At 40.5% G+C, this 18570-nt stretch overlaps 1 pseudogene; it reads left to right on the top strand.

The window, feature by feature from the left end:
• The first annotated feature begins 772 nt into the window (after positions 1-772).
• LOC132007132 (large ribosomal subunit protein uL24-like) lies at positions 773-9168 on the top strand (annotated as a pseudogene).
• Positions 9169-18570: the final 9402 nt, after the last annotated feature.

Raw genomic sequence — 18570 nt, 5'->3', positions numbered from 1 at the left:
CGTGCAAGACGTGCCCTCCTTGATACCCACCACCAGGGTCACCCATCCCCCCACCCCCTTCCCTCTAAAACCCTCGGTTTGTTTCTCAGAGTCCACTGTCTCTTATGGTTCATCTCCCCCTCCGATTTCCCCCAATTCACTTTTCCTTTCCTTCTCCTAATGTCTTGCATGTTTTGTATGTATAACATCTGTTCTGTTTATTTTTTGTTCACACATTACATACAATAAACTGTACCTATGTAAAGTGTACAGTTTAATGATTTTTGACAAACTGAAATGTGTATAACTACTACCACTATCAAGATAGAGAACATTTGCAGTGCCCTGCAAAGTGCCCTCCTGTGCCTTCCAAGTCATTCTCTTCGCTCCACCTCCAGCCTTGGGCAACCACCAAGTTCCCTTGACTCCTTTGAGTGTTAACTTCTCAAAAATTATATGCCAAATGAATCAGACAGCTTGCAATATTGAGTTTCCAGTCTTCCATGTAATACTTTTGATATGCCCAAGCATTGTTCCTTTTTGATACTTTGTATGGATATCCCATCTTTCACTATCCATTCACCAACTGATGGACATTTGGGATGTTCTTGGTTTGGGGACATTATGAATAAAGCTGCTACCAACGTTCATATATGGGTTTGGTGTGGCCATATGTTTTTCTTTTTCTGAATTAAATACCTAAGTGTGAAATGACAGGAGTACATGTACTTGCATGCCTAACTTAGTAAGAAGCTGCCAAACTTTTTGAAAAATGCCTAGCATTTACACCAACATGGATGAAAACCATAATGGCTTCACCTTACCAGGTCTGGTCATCATTGTCAGGCATGTGGATGTGGCCCTACTAGTAGTCGTGGTATGCTATATCCTTTCGGATTTAAGTTTTATTTTCTTGTTGACTAATAAGTTTAAACAAATGTACATGTGTTTAATTACCTTACATGTATTGTCTTTAGGAAAATGTCTGTGCAAGTATTTTGCCTATATTTAAAACAAGCTACATGTTCCCTTTACTGACTTGAAAGAGATTTTTATATATACAGATATACAAGAAAATTCTGTGTTATCTAAGTGTTCTCCCTCTCTGGGACCAGATTTTCTTTTCTTTTCTTTCATGCTTTTTTAGTTAAAAACTAATTAATTAATTAATTAATTTTTATTGTGTAGTGTTAGTCACCATACAGTACATCATGAGTCTTTGTTTTTGAAAGATTATTTATTTATTTATTTATTTGACAGATAGAGATCACAAGTAGACAGAGAGGCAGGCAGAGAGAGAAGGGGAGTCAGGCTCCCCACTGAGCAGAGAGCTCGATGCGGGGCACGATCCCAGGACCCTGAGATCATGACCTGAGCCAAAGGTAGAGGCTTTAACCCACTGAGCCACCCAGGTGCCCCCATCATGAGTTTTTGATGTAGTGTTCCATGACTCATTGTTTGCTTATAACATCCAGTGCTCCATGCAATCCGTGCCCTCCTTAATACTGGGCTCATCACTGGGCTCACCCATCCCCCCACGCCCTTCCCTTCTAAAACCCTCCGTTTGTTTCCTGGAGCCCACAGTCTCTCATGGTTCATCTCCATTCTGATTTTTACCCCTTCATTTCCCCCTTCTCCTAATGTCCTCCATGCTGTTCCTTATGCTCCACAAATAAGTGAATCCATACGATAATTAACTTTCTCTGTTTGATTTATTTCACTTATTTCACTAAGCATTATCTCCTCCAGTCCCTTCCAAGCTGATGCAAAAATTGGGTATTCACCCTTTCTGATGGCTGAATAATATTCCGTTGTATATATGGACCACAACTTCTTTATCCATTTGTCTGTTGAAGGGCATCTTGGCTCTTTCCACAATTTGGCTATTGTGGACATTGCTGCTATGAACATTGGGGTGCATATGGCCCTTCTTTTCACTACGTCTGTATTGTTGGGGTAAATACCCTACTGGGTACTGCTGGATCATAGGGTAGCTCTATTTTTAATTTTTTGAGGAACCTCCACACTGTTTTCCAAAGTGGCTGCACCAATTTGCATTCCCACCAATAGTGTAAGAGGGTTCCCTTTTCTCCACAACTTCCCCAACATTTGTTGTTTCTTGCCTTGTCAAGTTTTGCCATTCTAACAGCTGCAATGTGTTTTTTTTTTTCTCATTATTTTAGTCACACCATGATTTATTCATTGAACATTGCAGATTTTAAATGATTTTTTTGAAAAAAAAATCGTTACTTTTGCTTCATAGATAAAACCTTGGTATTAGAGAGGGCACGGATTGCATGGAGCACTGGGTGTGGTGCAAAAACAATGAATACTGTTATGCTGAAAAGAAATAAAAAATGAAAAAAAAAAGAAAAGAAAAATACCCTAAGAGTACAAAAAAATGTACTAATATGGGCCTATAATCTATGCATTTACACTGATCTACTATGTATTCATTTAATTTCTAAATTCTGCTTTGAAGATAAGTGAAGTTATGTAAGGAAATACAATATTATATCCTAATGAAGTTATTATTATTAAAAAAATATATTATTCTCACAAAGTCATAGATTTTTAGAAAGTATTTTGGCCTCAGATATTTGCCTTAATGTGGTTTTGATTTGAATTTCTCTGATGGCTAAAGATCATGACCTTTTTTTCATGTGTCTGCTAGCCATTTTTATGTCTTCTTTGGAAAAGTGTCTACCCGTGTCTTCTGCCCATTTTTTTGACTTGATTATCTGCTTTTTGGGTGTGGAGTTTGAGAAGTGCTTTATAGATCTTGGATATCAGCCCTTTGTCTGTAGTGTCACTTGCAAATATCTTCTCCCATTCTGTGGGTTGCCTCTGTGTTTTGGTGACTGTTTCTTTCACTGTGCAGAAGCTTTTTATCTTGATGAGGTCCCAAAAGTACATTTTTGCTTTTGTTTCCCTTGCCTTTGGAGACGTGTCTTGAAAGAAGTTGCTGTGGCCAATGCCAAAGAGGTTACTGCCCATGTTTTCCTCTAGGATTTTTTTTTTTTAAAACAGAGGGAAAAATATCATTTATTTGCCCACACATCCACATTTTTTAAGGAGGTTAACATTGCTGCTTTAATATAATTTTTATTTTTTATAAACATATATTTTTATCCCCAGGGGTACAGGTCTGTGAATCACCAGGTTTACACACTTCACAGCACTCACCAAAACACATACCCTCCCCAATGTCCATAATACCACCCCCTTCTCCCAAACCCCCTCCCCCCAGCAGCCCTCAGTTTGTTTTGTGAGATTAAGAGTCACTTAGGGTTTGTCTCCCTCCCAATCCCATCTTCTTTCATTTATTCTTCTCGGGATTTTGATGGATTCCTCTCTCACGTTGAGGTCTTTCATCCATTTAGAGTTGATCTTTGTGTATGGTGTAAGAGAATGGTCGAGTTTCATTCTTCTGTGTATAGCTATCTAATTTTCCCAGCACCAGATATCAGTTGCTTTCTTAAACATTAAGGGTGAAACTGTAGAAAGAAAAATTAGAGAATTGATTCCATTTACAATAGCACCAAAACCCATAAGGTACTCTGGAACGAATCTAACCAAAGAGGTAAAGGATGTGTACTCTAGGGACTACAAAACACTCATGAAAGAAATTGAAAAAGACACAAGAAGGTAAGAAAACATTCCATGCTCACGGATCAGAAGAATAAACATTGTTAAAATGACTATGCTGCTCAGAGCAATCTACACTTTCAATGCCACCCCAATCAAAATACCAACAGCATTTTTCAAAATTCTGGAACAAACATTCTTAAAATTTGTATGGTACCAGAAAAGACCCCGAATTGCCAAGGAAATGTTGAAAAAGAAAAGCAGAGCTGGGGGCATTACGTTGCCTAATTTCAAGCTATAGTACAAAGCTGTGATCACCAAGTCAGCATGGTACTGGCACAAGAACAGACACATAGACCAAATGGAACAGAGTAGAGAGCCCAGATATGGACTCTCAACGTTACGGCTTTAAAAAAAAAAAAATTAAATTAAATTAGCCAATGTATTGTACATCATTGGTTTTTGATAAAATGTTTAATGATTCATCCATTAAGTATAACACCCATTGCTCCTCACATCACCCAGTTACCCCATTCCCCCCATCTCCCTTTCTGCAACCCTCAGTTTGGAGGGTTTGTCTCCCTCTCTGATTTCTTTCCATTCAATTTCCCCCACCACCCCTACTGTCCTCTGAACTATTCCTTATGTTCCACATATGAGTGGAACCATATGGTAATTGTCTTTCTCTGTTTGACTTATTTTGCTTAGCATACTCTCCTCCAGTTCCATCCATGTCAATGCAAATGGTGGGTATTCATCCTTTCTGATGGCTGAGTAATATTCTATTGTGTTTATGAACCACATCTTCTTTACCCATTCATCCATTGAAGGACATCTTGGCTCCTTCCACCGTTTGGCTTTTATGGACATTGCTGCTATGAACATTGGGTTGCATGTGATCCCTCTTTTCACTATATCTGTATCTTTGGGGTAAATACCCAGTAGTGCAACCCTATGATTGAGCAATTATACTAGCAGATTTTGTTTTCTTAACAAGATCTTCTGAAGTGCAAGTTTTAGTTTGCCTTCTGATTTTTTTTTTTACAAAGTCAGTTTACCATTGTTTTCTTTTTTGTTGTTGTTGTTCATGCTTTTTTGTGCTGTAGGAAGTCTGACCTAACTCAAGTTAACAGAGTTTTTTCTTTTGTTATCATAACAAGTTTTATATGCTTATTATCCATTTCGGTTTATATTTGCATGTGATTTGAGCTAATGTGAAATTCCATTGTTTTCCACATACATATTCAACTTTTCTTCAATATTTGTTGAAAGCAAGTTTTCCCTCTTTGAATCACATGAGCTCCATGGTTGAAAATCAATTGCCCATACATGTGTACATTTATTTCTGGACTTTCTGTTTGTTTTCCATTTATTTATATGCCTATATTTATTCTAGTACCACACTATCTTGATGACTGTAGCTTTATAGTAACTTATGAAGTGAGGCAGTATGAGAAATCCAAATATGTGCTCCTCTATCTCGATTATTTTGGCTCTTTGAATCCTTTGTATGCCAGCAAAAGTTGTATAATCACCATGCTGCTTTTTAGTCATTTGACTTGCTATGAATCAATAGGTCCATGTGGGGAGAATACACATCTTGGCAATACTGAGTCTTAAAATCTTATACATATCATCTATCTCTTCCTTGGTTGAGATTGTTTCAAATTTCTCTCAGCAATGCTTATTGTGGTACGTTCTGCAGCTTCACACGTATTTTGTTAGAGTCACCCTAAAGAGTTCATGTTTTGCATGTATTGTAAATGATACTTTTAATTCCAATGGTTTGTTTTTAGAATAGATAACTATAATCGGTTTTTGGTTATTGACCTCATGTCCTGCAACCTTGTTTATCTCACTAGCAGTAGATATAAACACTTTTAAAAAGAGTTTTCTTTTAGAACTTCCTATGTATATGGTCATATCATTCATGAATAAAGACAATTTTTCTTCTTTCTTTCCAACTTGTATGCCTTTTTAATTTTTTTTTTCAAATCCTGCCTTAATGCACTATGTCAGAGTGCCAATTGGTGCTTATTAGGAGGAGTGAGAGATCATAGAGGGGAAGCTTTGTGTTTTTTAACAATGAAGTATGTTTTAGGGACACCTGGGTGGCTCAGGTGGTTAAGCATCTGCTTTTGGCTCAGGTCACGATCTCCAGGTCCTGGGATCGGACTCCTGGTTCAGGCTCAGCAGGGAGTCTGCCTCTCCCTCTGTCTCTCTCCTCTGCTCCCAACCCCTCATGAATAAATAAAATCTTTAAATCAAACAAACAAACAAACAAAAAACCCGGACATATGTTTTAGGTGACCTTTATCAGCTTGAGGAAGTTTTTCCCGTTCCTGGTTTCCAGATAATTTTTAATCTGAATAGGTGTTAAACTTTGTTAAATGTCTTTTCTGAATTATGTGACTGTCACATTGCAGCTATCATAAATGACTGTATACTTCATGGCTTAAAACAACACAAGCCTGTTATCCTACAGCTCTGGAGGTTGGAAGTCTAAAATGGGTCTTACAAGGCCAATGGCCAATATCTATATGTCTACAGAGTTATGTTCATCTGAGACCCCTAGGGGAAAAATTGTTCCTTGCCTTCCCTATGTTCTAAAGGCCATCTCTCTCTATTCCTTGGCTCCTGCTCCTTTCTCCATATTCAAGGCCAGCAGCATAGCATCTTTCAATCACTCACCTCTCTGACCTCTACTCCTGTTTTCATATCTCCTTCTCTTCACCATCATGTGCTGCTCCCCTCTTAAAAGGACTTTTGTAATTACATTGCTGCGCCTGGATCATCCAGGATAATCTCCACACCTCACCATCTTCAACTTAGTCACATCTGCAACGTACCCTCTGCCATGGAAAGCAACATATTCAGACTTTACAGGGTTGAAGACATGAATATATCTGGATTCCATTATTCTGCCTATTACTTGCATCTGTTTAGATGAATTTTATGGTTCTCTTAATAAATTACAAGTCCATTAATATCATTTTGTTTTTGAATATATTTTCTTGTAATGCCTTTGTCTGGTTTTGACACAAGGACACTTCTAGCTTCACAGAATGAATCAAGAAGTATTCCTTCTTCATTTTTCTGACAGAATTGTGTAAATTTGGTGCTATTTCTTCCTGAACTACTTGTAGAACACTCTGGCAGGGCCAACCGTGCCTGGAGTCTCCTCTGTGAGAAGGATTTTAGCCACAGATTCAATTTCCTTAAGAGATATAAGGGTATTCAAGCATTCTGTATTTTCTTGCAGTCTATCAAAGTTCATAGACTGGCATCTTTGAGAGAATTTGTCTATTTTATCTGCATTGTCAATTTTTGGTAATGAAGTTGTTCTTTATGATTGCTTTAGCGGTTCTGCACTCTAAAGTCATGTCTCCTCTATTATTCTTGACACTGGTCATTAGCATCTTAACTGCTTTTTCTTGATTAGTCTACATAGTGTTGTATCAATTGTATTAATCTTTTCAATAAACCAGCTATTGGTTTCATTCCATTTTTCTCTGTGGTTTGCTTTCTATTTCATTGATATCCTTAAAATTTTTTTTATTTAAATTCAATACTTTGATTTAAATTCAATAAGTTTAAGTTGATTTAAATTGAAATTTAATTTAGTTTAAATTAAAATAAGTTTAAATTAAATTTAAATCCAATAAATATAAATTGATTTAAATTCAATTTAAAAATTCAAAAAATTTTTTATTTAAATTCAATTTAGTTAACCTATAGTATATTATTAGGTTCAAGGGTAGAATTCAGTGATTCGTCAGTTGCCTAAAACACCCAGTGCTCATTACATCATATGCACTCCCCAATGTCCGCCACACAGACTCCCATCCCTCCCTCCCCCTTCCCACCCAGCAACCCTGCAATACATCCAACCCTCCAATACATCCAAACAGCTAGTTTGTTTCCCGAGATTAAGAGTCGCTTACGGTTTGCCTCCCTCTCTGTTTTTGCTCTTTTAATTTTCCCTTCCCTTCCCCTGTGTTCACCCTTTATTCCTTAAATTCCACATATGAACATCAGCTCTGATAGCCTTTTTGCTTCCTTCTTTCTACTTCCTCTTATTTCTTTACATCTCTTTGTAGCATCTTAGTTTTGTATTTTATTGACGTCAAACCTTTCTTCTTTCCTAACATAAACGCAGAAAGTTACAATTTTCTCTCTCAGCCGTGCATTAGATGAATCACACAAAAGTCGACATGATGTGATTATGTTTCTCTTGAGTTCAAGTGACTTTCCAATTTCCCTAAGTGCCCTATCTTCAGCTGTGTGTTATTTTGAAGTCTGTTGGTTAATTTCAAAGTTCTGTGGACTATCTAGAAATCTTCTTGTTATAGATTTCTTGTTTAATCCACTGTGCCCAGAGGGTACATGGATTTCAGTCCTTCTTCTATTTTTTTAACATCTTAATTTAATTTTGTTTTTTTTTTCAGTGCTCCAAGATTCTTTGTTTATGCACCACACCCAGTGTTCCATGCAATAAGTGCCCTCCTTGATACCCACCACCAGGCTCACCCATTCCCTCACCGTCCCTCCCTTCCAAAACCCTCAGTTTGTTTCTTAGAGTCCACAGTCCCTCTCAGTCCTTCTTCTTTGATGGAGTATTATTTTATAACCCATGATAGGCTCCTGCCTCGTGCATGTTCCATGTGCTTTTAAAGAAAGTGTGTATTCTACTGCTATTGGGTGGAATGAACTATAATTAAGTCGATTCAGCTCATAGTGTTGTTCAAGTCTTCTTTATAATTATTGACCTTCTCTCTATTTGCTATATCAAAATCTGGGAGAATTTTTGAAACTTCTAACTATTAATAGATTTGTCTATATGTCTTTTAAGTTCTATCAGCCCTCACTTTATGAAATTTAAAGTTCTATTTTCCAGGGCGCCTGGTGATTGTTAGGCTTTCCTGATTAATTGATGGTTTTATCATTATGAAATATCCCTGTGTATCATCAGTAATACTCCTGGTCCTAAAATTTATCTTAGCCACTATCAGAACCTTCTTTTTCCCCTTAAAATTTATGTTCCCATGGCATCTCTTTATCGACACTTTTACCTTTGGCCTATCTCTGTTCACACATTAAAGTGAGTCTCACTCTTCCCTTTTGCAGCTATCACGGAAGTGTCAGCAGCCAACAGGAAGTTGAATCCCTTTGTGACTTCTGACCTGAGCAAGAAGCAGAAACGGCATTTTAGTGCACCTTCTCACACTCGCAGGAAGATTATGTCTTCCTGTCTTTCTAAAGAGCTGACACAGAAGTACAATCCTTCATCCGTGCCCACCTGAAGGGATGATGAGGTACAGGTTGTGCCAGGACACGACAAAAGCCAGCCAGCAAATTGGCAAAGTTGTCTACATTTAGAAGAAATAGATCATCTACATTGAATGAGTACAGCGTGAGAAGGTGAATGGCATGAATGTCCATGTGGGCATTCACCCTAGCAAGGTGGCTACCACTAGACTAAAGCTAGACAAAACCCACAAAATGATCTTTGAAGGTCAAGCCAGATCTCATCAGGTAGGAAAGGAAAACTGGAAATGTAAGGAAGAAACATTGGCAAGACAGAGGAATAAACTAATCTAATCTCATATAAGACATCAAATAAAAACTGTTAAAATGAGAAAAAAAAAGTGAGTTTCTATTCAATGGCATATTGTGTGTCTTGCAGCTCTCGTGCCTAACGATCTCCCTTTTATCAGGAAAGTTTAGAATATATACAACTAGCTTTAGTGTAAGGATGGTTGGCTTTAACATCATCATCTTATTTTTTAAAATTTAATTTAATTTAAAAATTTTCAGTGTTCCAAAATTCATTGTTTATACACCACACTCAGTGCTCCATGCAATACGTGCCCTCCGTAATACCTACCACCAGGTTCACCTAAGCCCCCACCATCCTCCCCTCTAAAACCCTCAGTTTGTTTCTCAGAGTCCACAGCGTCTCATGGTTTGTCTCCCTCTCCAGTCTCCCCTAACTCACATCATCTTATTTTGAGTAGCTTTATTTCTCTCTTTCTTTCCTTCTTCCGGGCTTCCTTTATCCTTCCTTCCCTCCTTCCTTCCTTCTTTTATTTCGTTCTTTCCTTTGTCTTTTCATTCTTTCTTTAACCCAATTCCCTCACCACCTTATGTATAACTGAAGTATTTATCTTTCTCTTTTCCTTTTTTTGATGTATTTTCCAGTATTCCATTTTTAATCTACATCTTGCTTTCATACTTATTCCTTTTGTTTTATATGTAAGTGGTTCCTGTAAGGATTATGTGATACATAGTTAAAATCAGGCATTCCATCTTCAATGATAAAATTTTTCTTCACGTATGAAGTAAAAACTTACCTTGCATGCTTTTATTTCTACACTCCCATCTGATTGCTTTTATTTCCATAAACTTTATTTATATGTATATTGCACCCCCCCCCCAAAAGCATTGTTATTGGTTTTATAAACATTCACCTAACTTTTTTTAAAGACTTCTTTATTTCACACACACACACATGCACACACACACACACACACAGAGCACGTGTGATTAAGGGGAGAGGCGAAAGGAGAGGGAGAGAGAGAATCTCAAGCAGACAGCCTGCTGAGCATGACACCTGTCACAGGGCTCAATCTCAAGAGCATGAAATCATGACCTGAGTCAAAATCCAGAATAGGACACTTAGCTGACTGAGCCATCCAGGTGTTCCAACATTCACTTAACGTTTATATATTTAATTTTCTTAAGCAAAAAGATTTCATTATGTTCAATTAGCCAACATATGGTACATCATAAGTTTCTGTTGTAGTGTTCAACAATTCATCAATTGGGTATAACACCCAGTGCTCATCCTAACACATGTGCTCCTTAATGCCCATCACCCGGTGACCTCATCCCCCCACCCTCCTCCCTTCTATAACCCTCAGTTGGTTTCCCAGAGTCCAGAATCTCTCATGATTTGTCTCCCTCTCTGACTTCTTCCCATTCTGTTTTCCCTCCCTTCCCCTGTGGTCCTCCGCTCTAGTCCTTATGTTCCACATATGAGTGAAACCATATGATAATTGTCTTTCTCTGCTTGACTTATTTCACCTAGCATAATCCCCTCCAGTTCCATCCATGCCGATGCAAATGGTGGGTATTCATCCTTTCTGATGGCTGAGTAATTTTACATTGCATATCTACACCACATCTTCTTTATCCATTTGCAGTTTGGCTATTGTGGACATTGTTGCTATGAACATTGGGGTGCACGTGCCCCTTCTTTTCACTACATCTGTATCTTTCAGGTAAATACCCAGTAGTGCAATCACTGGGTCGTGGGGTAGCTCTATCTTTAACGTCTTGAGGAACTTCCATACTCTTTCCAGTGTGGGTGTATCAGCTTGCGTTCCCACCACCAGTGCAAGAGGGTTCCCCCTTCTCCACAACCTCGTCAACACTTGTTTCCTGTCTTGTTAATTTTGGCCACTCTAGCTGGTGTAAGGTGGTATCTCATTGTAGTTTTGATTTGTATTTCCTTGTATTTGATTGTATTTCCTCGATGGCTAGAGATGCTGAACATTTTTTTCATGTGTCTGCTAACCATTTGTATGTCTTCTTTGGAGAAGTGTCTGTTCATGTCTTCTGCCGATTTCTTGAAGGATTATTTGGTGTTGAGTTTGATAAGTCCCTTATAGATTTTTGGATATCAGCCCTTTATCTGAATGTCATTTGCAAATATCTTCTCCCATTCCATGGATCGATTGCCTCTTAGTTTTGTTGACTCTTTCCTTTGCTGTGCAAGAGCTTTTCCATTCACAATAGCTCCAAAAACCGTAAGACACCTAAACCAAAGGGATCTATACTCTAGGAACTATAGAACACTTCAAATACAATGAAAGAAATTGAGGAAGACACAAAGAGATGGAACAACACTCCATGCTCATGGATTGGAAAAAAATAAACATCGTTAAAATGTCTATGCTGGCCAGAGCAATTTACACTTTCAGTGCCATCCCTATCAAAAGAGCATTGACATTTTTCACAGAGCTGGAACAAACAATCCTGAAATTTTGTGGAACAAGAAAAGATCCCGAATTGCCAGGGGAATGTTGAACAAGAAAACCAAAGCTGGGGGCATCACAATGCCTGACTTCAAGCTGTATTACAAAGCTGTAGACATCAAGACAGTATGGTACTGGCACAAAAACAGACACATAGACCAATGGAACAGAATAGAGAGGTCAGAAATGGACCCTCAACTCTATGGTCATATGGTCAACTAGTCTTCAACCAAGCAGGAAAGAACATCCAATGGGAAACAAAAAAGTCTCTTCAAAAAATGCTGCTGGGGCATATTGCATGGAGCACTGGGTGTGGTGCAAAAACAATGAATACTGTTACGCTGTAAAGAAATTAAAAAAAAAAATGAGAATCTAGGGAATCTAATGGGTAGTAACCTTAGGTGGAATGTTTATCATGAATTTGAGTCATAATTTTTATAAAATAAAATGCACTCCTTTTAAGTTTGATGAAAATAAATGGTGCTGGGGGGATGCCTGGGTGGCTCAGTTGGTTGAGCATCTGCCTTCGGCCCAGGTCAGGATTCCAGGGTCCAGGGATCGAGTCCCGAATCGGGCTCCTTGCTCAGCAGGGAGCCTGCTTCTCCCTCTGCCTGCTCTGCCTGTTCTGCCTACAGCTCTCCATGTTTCTGCTCTCTCTCTGACAAATAAATAAATAAAGTCTTTTTAAAAAATGGTGCTGGAGGCATAATACTCCATAGTGTATTACAAATAGCATGGAGGACAAGGGGAGATGGAGAGGAGAAGGGAGTTGAGGGAAACTGGAAGGGGAGGTGAACCATGAGAGACTATGGACTGAAAAATAATCTGAGGGTTTTGAAGGGGGGGGGGGGGGGGTGGGGGGGGGCCAGGTGGTCGGTATTATGGAGGGCACGTATTGCATGGAACACTGGGTGTGGCGCATAAACAACGAATACTGTTACACTGAAAAGAAATAAAAATCAATCAATTAATTAATTAATTAAAAAATTAAATACAAAAATAATGGTGCTGGGAAAACTGGACAGCCACATGTGGCAGAATAAAACTTAGACCATTCTTTTACACCATGCACAAAGATAAGCTCAAAATGGATGAAAGACCTCAATGTGAGACAGGAATCCATCAAAATCCTAGAGGAAGACATAGGCAGTAACCTCCTTGACACTGGCCACAGAAACTTCTTTCAAGACACATCTCTAAAGACGAGGGGAACAAAAGCAAAAATGAACTTGTGGGACTTCGGTTAATTTTAAAGAAATTTTTGAAGAGCAAAATAATTTACTTTCCCTACATTTACACCATTTCTATAGCTATTCATTCATTCATTTGTGTTCATCTGGGTTGACATTTGGTATGGTTTTCCTTAATCCTAGAAGAATGTATTCAATATTTTTTTTTAGTGAAATACACTACTGTTCAATTCTAACAATGTTTGGTTGAAAAAAACCATTTTGTCATTATTTCTCCAATTGTATCTTTAAATACAGTGACATAGACTTCTTCTGGACCTCCAGTTCTAGGGATTTGAACACATGTATAGATTCCTGTAGCCCCCATCAGAACACATGTACAGCCCCAAGAAGACCCTGGTATTGTCCCTTTGTAGTCACACTCCTTTTCTACACCTAACCAGGGCACCACTGACTTGCTTTCCTTTATGATACTTTTAACATCTCCAGAAAGTCATAGAAATGGAACCATTTAAAATGTAACCTTCTGGGGCTCCTGGTCGGCTTAGTCGGTTAAGTGTCTGCCTTCAGCTCAGGTCATGATCCCAGGGTCCTGGGATGGAGTCTTGCCTTGGGCTCCCTGCACAGCCAGGAGTCTGCTTCTCACTTTCCCTCTGCTCTGCTCGTGCTCACTCTCTCTCTCCTTCAGTCTCTCTCTCTCTCTCTCAAATAAATAAATAAAATCTTAAAATAAAATAATAAAACAAAATAAAATAAATTGTAACCTCTCTGAGCCTGGCGTCTATCACTAAACATAATGCTTTTGAGTTTCATCCAAGTTGTTGACTGCATTAATACTTCATTCCTTTAGACCACTGAGTAATATTTAATTGTATGGAAGGAATACACTTTGTTGTAGGATATTTGGGTTGTTTCAAGCTTGGGGTGATTTTTTTTAAATTTTATTTTTTTTTTCAGTGTTCCACGATTCACTCTTTATGCACCACACCCAGTGCTCCATGCAATATGTGCCGTGCCTTCCTTAGTAGGTTTGGGATGATGAAGAACAGAACTGCTACAAACATTCACTCACAGGTAATTTTAATGAACTCAAGTTGAAAATCGTCTAGGAGAAATACTTCAGAGTGAGATTGCTAGGTCATGTGGCTGAGTAGACGTCTAACTTCATAAAAAGCAATAACATTGCTTTCCAGAGTGGTTGTTCCACCTTACATTCCCCTCCAGCACCAGTTGCTGCCCATCCTCAACACCATTTGATATTGTCACATGTTGGTGTTTTATTTGCTTGTTTGCTTTTTGTAATTTCAGCAATTTTAATACAGGAATACTGGTATCTCACCATAGTTTTAGTGTGCATTGTCTGAAAGCCAGTGAGTGTGCTCATCTGTTCATGTGCTCAATTGCCACCTCTATATCCTTTTCATTGATGTATCTCTTGAAAAATTTTTTCCATTATTTTCTTACTGTTGAGGTTTTTTTTTTTTTTTAAGATTTTATTTATTTATTTGACAGACAGAGATCACAAGTATGCAGAGAGACAGGCAGAGAGAGAGGGAAGTGGACTTCCTGCTGAGCAGGGAGCCCAATGCTGGGCTCCATGCAGGGCTTGATCCTGGGACCCTGAAAGCATGACCTGAGCTGAAAGCAGTGGCTTAACCCACTGAGCCACCCAGGAGCCCCTTACTGTTGAGTTTTGACAGTTCCTCCCCTACTCTGGATCTGAGTCCTCTATTATTGAGGTAATTGTTAATACATTCTCCAAGCCTGAGATTTTTCTCCTCAAACCCTTTAACAGCATATTTATCAGAAACAAAGACAAAAACCAAAACCAAACCAACCAACCAACCAACCAAATGAACAAAAACAACAAGGCGTGCTGGGGGATGGTGGGGGAAGTGGTGGCAGGTTGGAGTTAATCTACCTAGAACATGTTTCTCAAACCTAAATCAAAGATTTTGTTGCTCCTTTTTACACATTTTAGAGTTTCATATTCACGATTTATATATAAGTTTTAGCTTTAGTGAGTTATAGTATAAAGTGTGCGATCTTTTTTCTTTTAGATGGACAGCCAGTGTTTTCCACACATTTGTTGAAGAGTTGTCAATGTCGCTAATATGATTCCTCCACATTTATTCTTTTTTTCCCCCATACATTTCTTGGCTATTCTTTTTGTTTGTGTGTTTGTTTTTAGTTTCCATATAAGCTTTAGGATCAGCTTGTCTATGTCTACAACACAACCTGCTGCCAGGATTTTTATTGGAATCACAGTAAGTCCAGAGATCAATTTCAGAAGAATGCACATCTTTACTATGTTAAATATTCTAACTTGTGACCACGGTATGTTCCTCCATTTATTTGTCTGTTTGGTTTTTTTTTTTTTTTTCCCCCAGCATTTTCCTGCTTTTAGCATATAAATACCCTGCATCATTTGTTAGAGTCACATCTAAGAACTGATTTTCTTTTTTGGAGTGATGAATTTCTTTTTCCAACACTCTTTTGCTAGTGTGTATAAATATGGTGGCTTTTGTATTTTAATCTTATATCCTGCACTGTAGGTTAATTCATTTATTAGTTCTAAGATATTTCTGTGTATCTGTGTGATTTTAACAGAGAGAATCAGATTTTCTGTGAATAGGAGCCATTTTGATTTATTTGATTTATTTATTTTTTAAAGATCTTATTTATTGACTTGAGATAGTAAGAGCTAGAAAGAGGACGAGCGGTGAGCAGGGGCGAGGGGCAGAGGGAGAGGGCAAAAAAGAGACTCCCTGCCAAGCACGGAGCTCTGACCTGGCTTCTATCCCAGAACCCTGAAATCGTGACCTGAGCTGAAGTCACGTCCTTAACCAGCTGAGCCTCCCAGGTGTCCCACCATTTTGATTTAACCTACTGATTTGTGCCACCCCATGGATGAATATCCAAAGCACTGAAGCAGAGAAAAAGAAGGCCGACATGGAAGATTACATACGGTATGTTTATGTGTATATCAGACTCCAAGAAAGAGAATTCTAATCCGCAGTGATAGAGAAAGGTCAGTGGTGGCCTAAGGCTGGATGTGGATGGTAGGAATTCCCTGGGAAGAGGTGCAAGGGAACGCACTTAGATGGTGAAACTATTCTTTTTCTTGATTGGGGTGGGAGTGACATGGATGGTAGCATTTGTCAAAGTCCGTGGAACTGTCCACTTAAATGGGCATTATTTTGTTTGTAAATTAAACCTCAGTAAAGCGGATAAAGAGAGCCCTGCTGTTAGGTTGATTTGGAGGACCTCGGGTCGCTAAAAGACAAAACAGAGACCTGTGATAATGAAAACGTTCCAGGCCTGATCATCATTCAAAGCTTGTACCTGTGGGCACCAGGCAGAAGGCTCCAGCCAGCCTCTCCTCCCCATCCACTCCCGCCACCACACAGATGAACAAGGCGTGCTTCAGAACAAGAATTTGAAACTAAACTGCTTGGAGTCCATCTCCTGGGAAACGTCCTTCTGCATTGATTTTTGCCCTTACCTTTGCCCCCACTGCATTCCAACCTTGTGCCTTGTGCCCCTTTTTTTTCAGGTTGGGGGGGGGAGCAAGAAGGAGGAGATTTGAGGGAGTGGTCTGATTGTAGGAGCGCTCCACGGTGTCTCTGTTCCAGTTGCTAGGACCCCAAATTTTCTCAGACAGCTTCAGAGACAGGCTAAAGCCTAATTTGCAGCTGCTGCTGTTCCACAAGGCACATGTTTACCCAGCTCCTCAGGTATCTCAGATTCCTGGCTAAAGTCCATGGGCTAGTGGTAGTAGAGCTCCGTCTTTCCATTTCTTCTCTCTCTGCTTTCAGAAGGCTCACTTCCACATAGACCTTGTCTCTGACATCCCCTCCCTCGGGGCCACGTGGGGTAGCAACATGCGACAATTCTCTGATGTTTTTGAAGAGTCATGCACAAATTCAGACTTCCATGGACAGTGTAGGGGAGTTGATCTGTTCCACATCCTCCTCAACTCTCGCCTCACAGTCTTTGTAGTTTTCTTCTTTCTTGTGGTCATTGGGTATGTACACTGCTTTTCAATTCTGGAGCTTTGCAACCCATAGATACGTCAACTACTGCAGAAATAAATTTTCATGTACTGCCTGAACCACAGGCTGAGACAGGATGCCTGGCAAGGGACTGTTGAGGTGTGACAGCCCATTTCTGACATAGATGCTGAAGTGTTGGCATCTTGGGAGACTGCGACGCTATGACAAGGAGTGTTCAAAGTCATATTTGAAGTGTACGATGTCCTGCAGGTTTGTACCATTTCTACGATGCTAGTTTCCAAATAAAAGGCACCTGTAATACGGAGTCGTCCCAAACTGAAATCTGGGGAACTTGAGAACTTGAGATTGGCCAAGTCCTTTCCTCTGCCTGGCCCTCAGTCTCCTCACTGGAAAGGGGGTTGGTGTTTAGGGTGAGGGTTCTTGTGCTACTAGATTTCCGATGACTTCCGATCTGTACTGCTCGGTACTGTTTTTGAGACCACAAGGCAAACACTGTAGGTAACCCTAACTGTGCAGATGAGAAAATGGAGGTTCTGAGAGGTGAAGGGACTTGCCCGAGGTCACGGGGCTCAGAGGGACAGGGAGGGATGTCAATCTCAAGTGCTTTCCCGAGGACCCCCTTCTCAGACATGCACACATTGGGGGAGGGGCACATGCATCTGTCATTCTCACACTGCTACACTGCTTTACCCACTTCCTACCTTCTTTCATGCACAGGCCACACCAGCTGCTCCCAGCCGCGCATGGAGCTGGGCCAGGCAGTGCTGGGTTCACGCTTTTACCCCTATTACTCCGTGAGGAAACTTGAGGCCCAGAGAGTTGATGTGACTGGGAAAGCAGACCCATAATACCTCGGAGTACATCTATCTAGCCCAGTCTTGTGCTGTGAGAGGTGGGAACTCTGAGGGCCAGAATGAGAAAAGGCTGGGCCAAGGTCACTCGTCCAGGTGGTAGCAGAGCCAGGTCAGAGACTTCAGGCAAGTCACTTCCCTTCTCTGAGTCCGATTTGTCACGTGTGCCATGGGGAACAGTAACCCCCGCAGAGTATCCACGAGGGTGAAATGAGGTCTTACACCCAAAGCACCAGACCCCAGGGCCCGACAGCCATGATGACAAAGAGGAGGATGAGGAGCAGGATGGATGCCTAGGATACCTCCAAACCTGATGTCTCAGGAGGCTGGGAGGCTGGTGGGAGCCTTAAAAGCCCAGGATGGATCTCAGGGACAGAAAAGCCATGAGGGGTTTGGATCTGGCCCAGTGAAGGGAGATGGAAAGTGGTAAGGGCAGCCTGGGAGGGAGAGAGTGGCTGTTGTTGGAGAGTGGTGAGAGATGGAGGTGTTGTTCCCACAACACTGTGAGCCCCTCCAAGGCAGTGGTAGCTGGCTACAGTGGATGGAGCATGCATTTAGCCTTGAAGGGTCTTGGGTTGGGGTCCCGGAAAGGACATCTGCCTTGGTGTCACGTTTACCCTGTTGAGTGAGCGGGTGGGCAGCCTCCCGGGTGACCGGCCTGACAGTCTGTCAGCATTCCCCTGGGCACTCCTTCCTCCCTGTCCCAGAGGCCACCCCACTGCTTTCTTCCTCCCCGCCCACCCTGCTCTCAACTACCCTGTGCAGAGTGCAGCTCCTGGGAAGCCCGCCCCGCTCCCAAACCCTGCCTGGAGAGGCCAGGCAGGGGAAAGGAGGATGGAAGAGGGGAGTGTTGTGAGGCCACAGGCCTGGGCAGGTCTCCCTCACCAGCACCCTGTCTGTCTCTGAG

This window comes from Mustela nigripes, chromosome X, assembly GCF_022355385.1.
Source record: "Mustela nigripes isolate SB6536 chromosome X, MUSNIG.SB6536, whole genome shotgun sequence".
Lineage (NCBI taxonomy): Eukaryota > Metazoa > Chordata > Mammalia > Carnivora > Mustelidae > Mustela > Mustela nigripes.
This window is presented reverse-complemented; position numbering and strand designations above follow the sequence as displayed.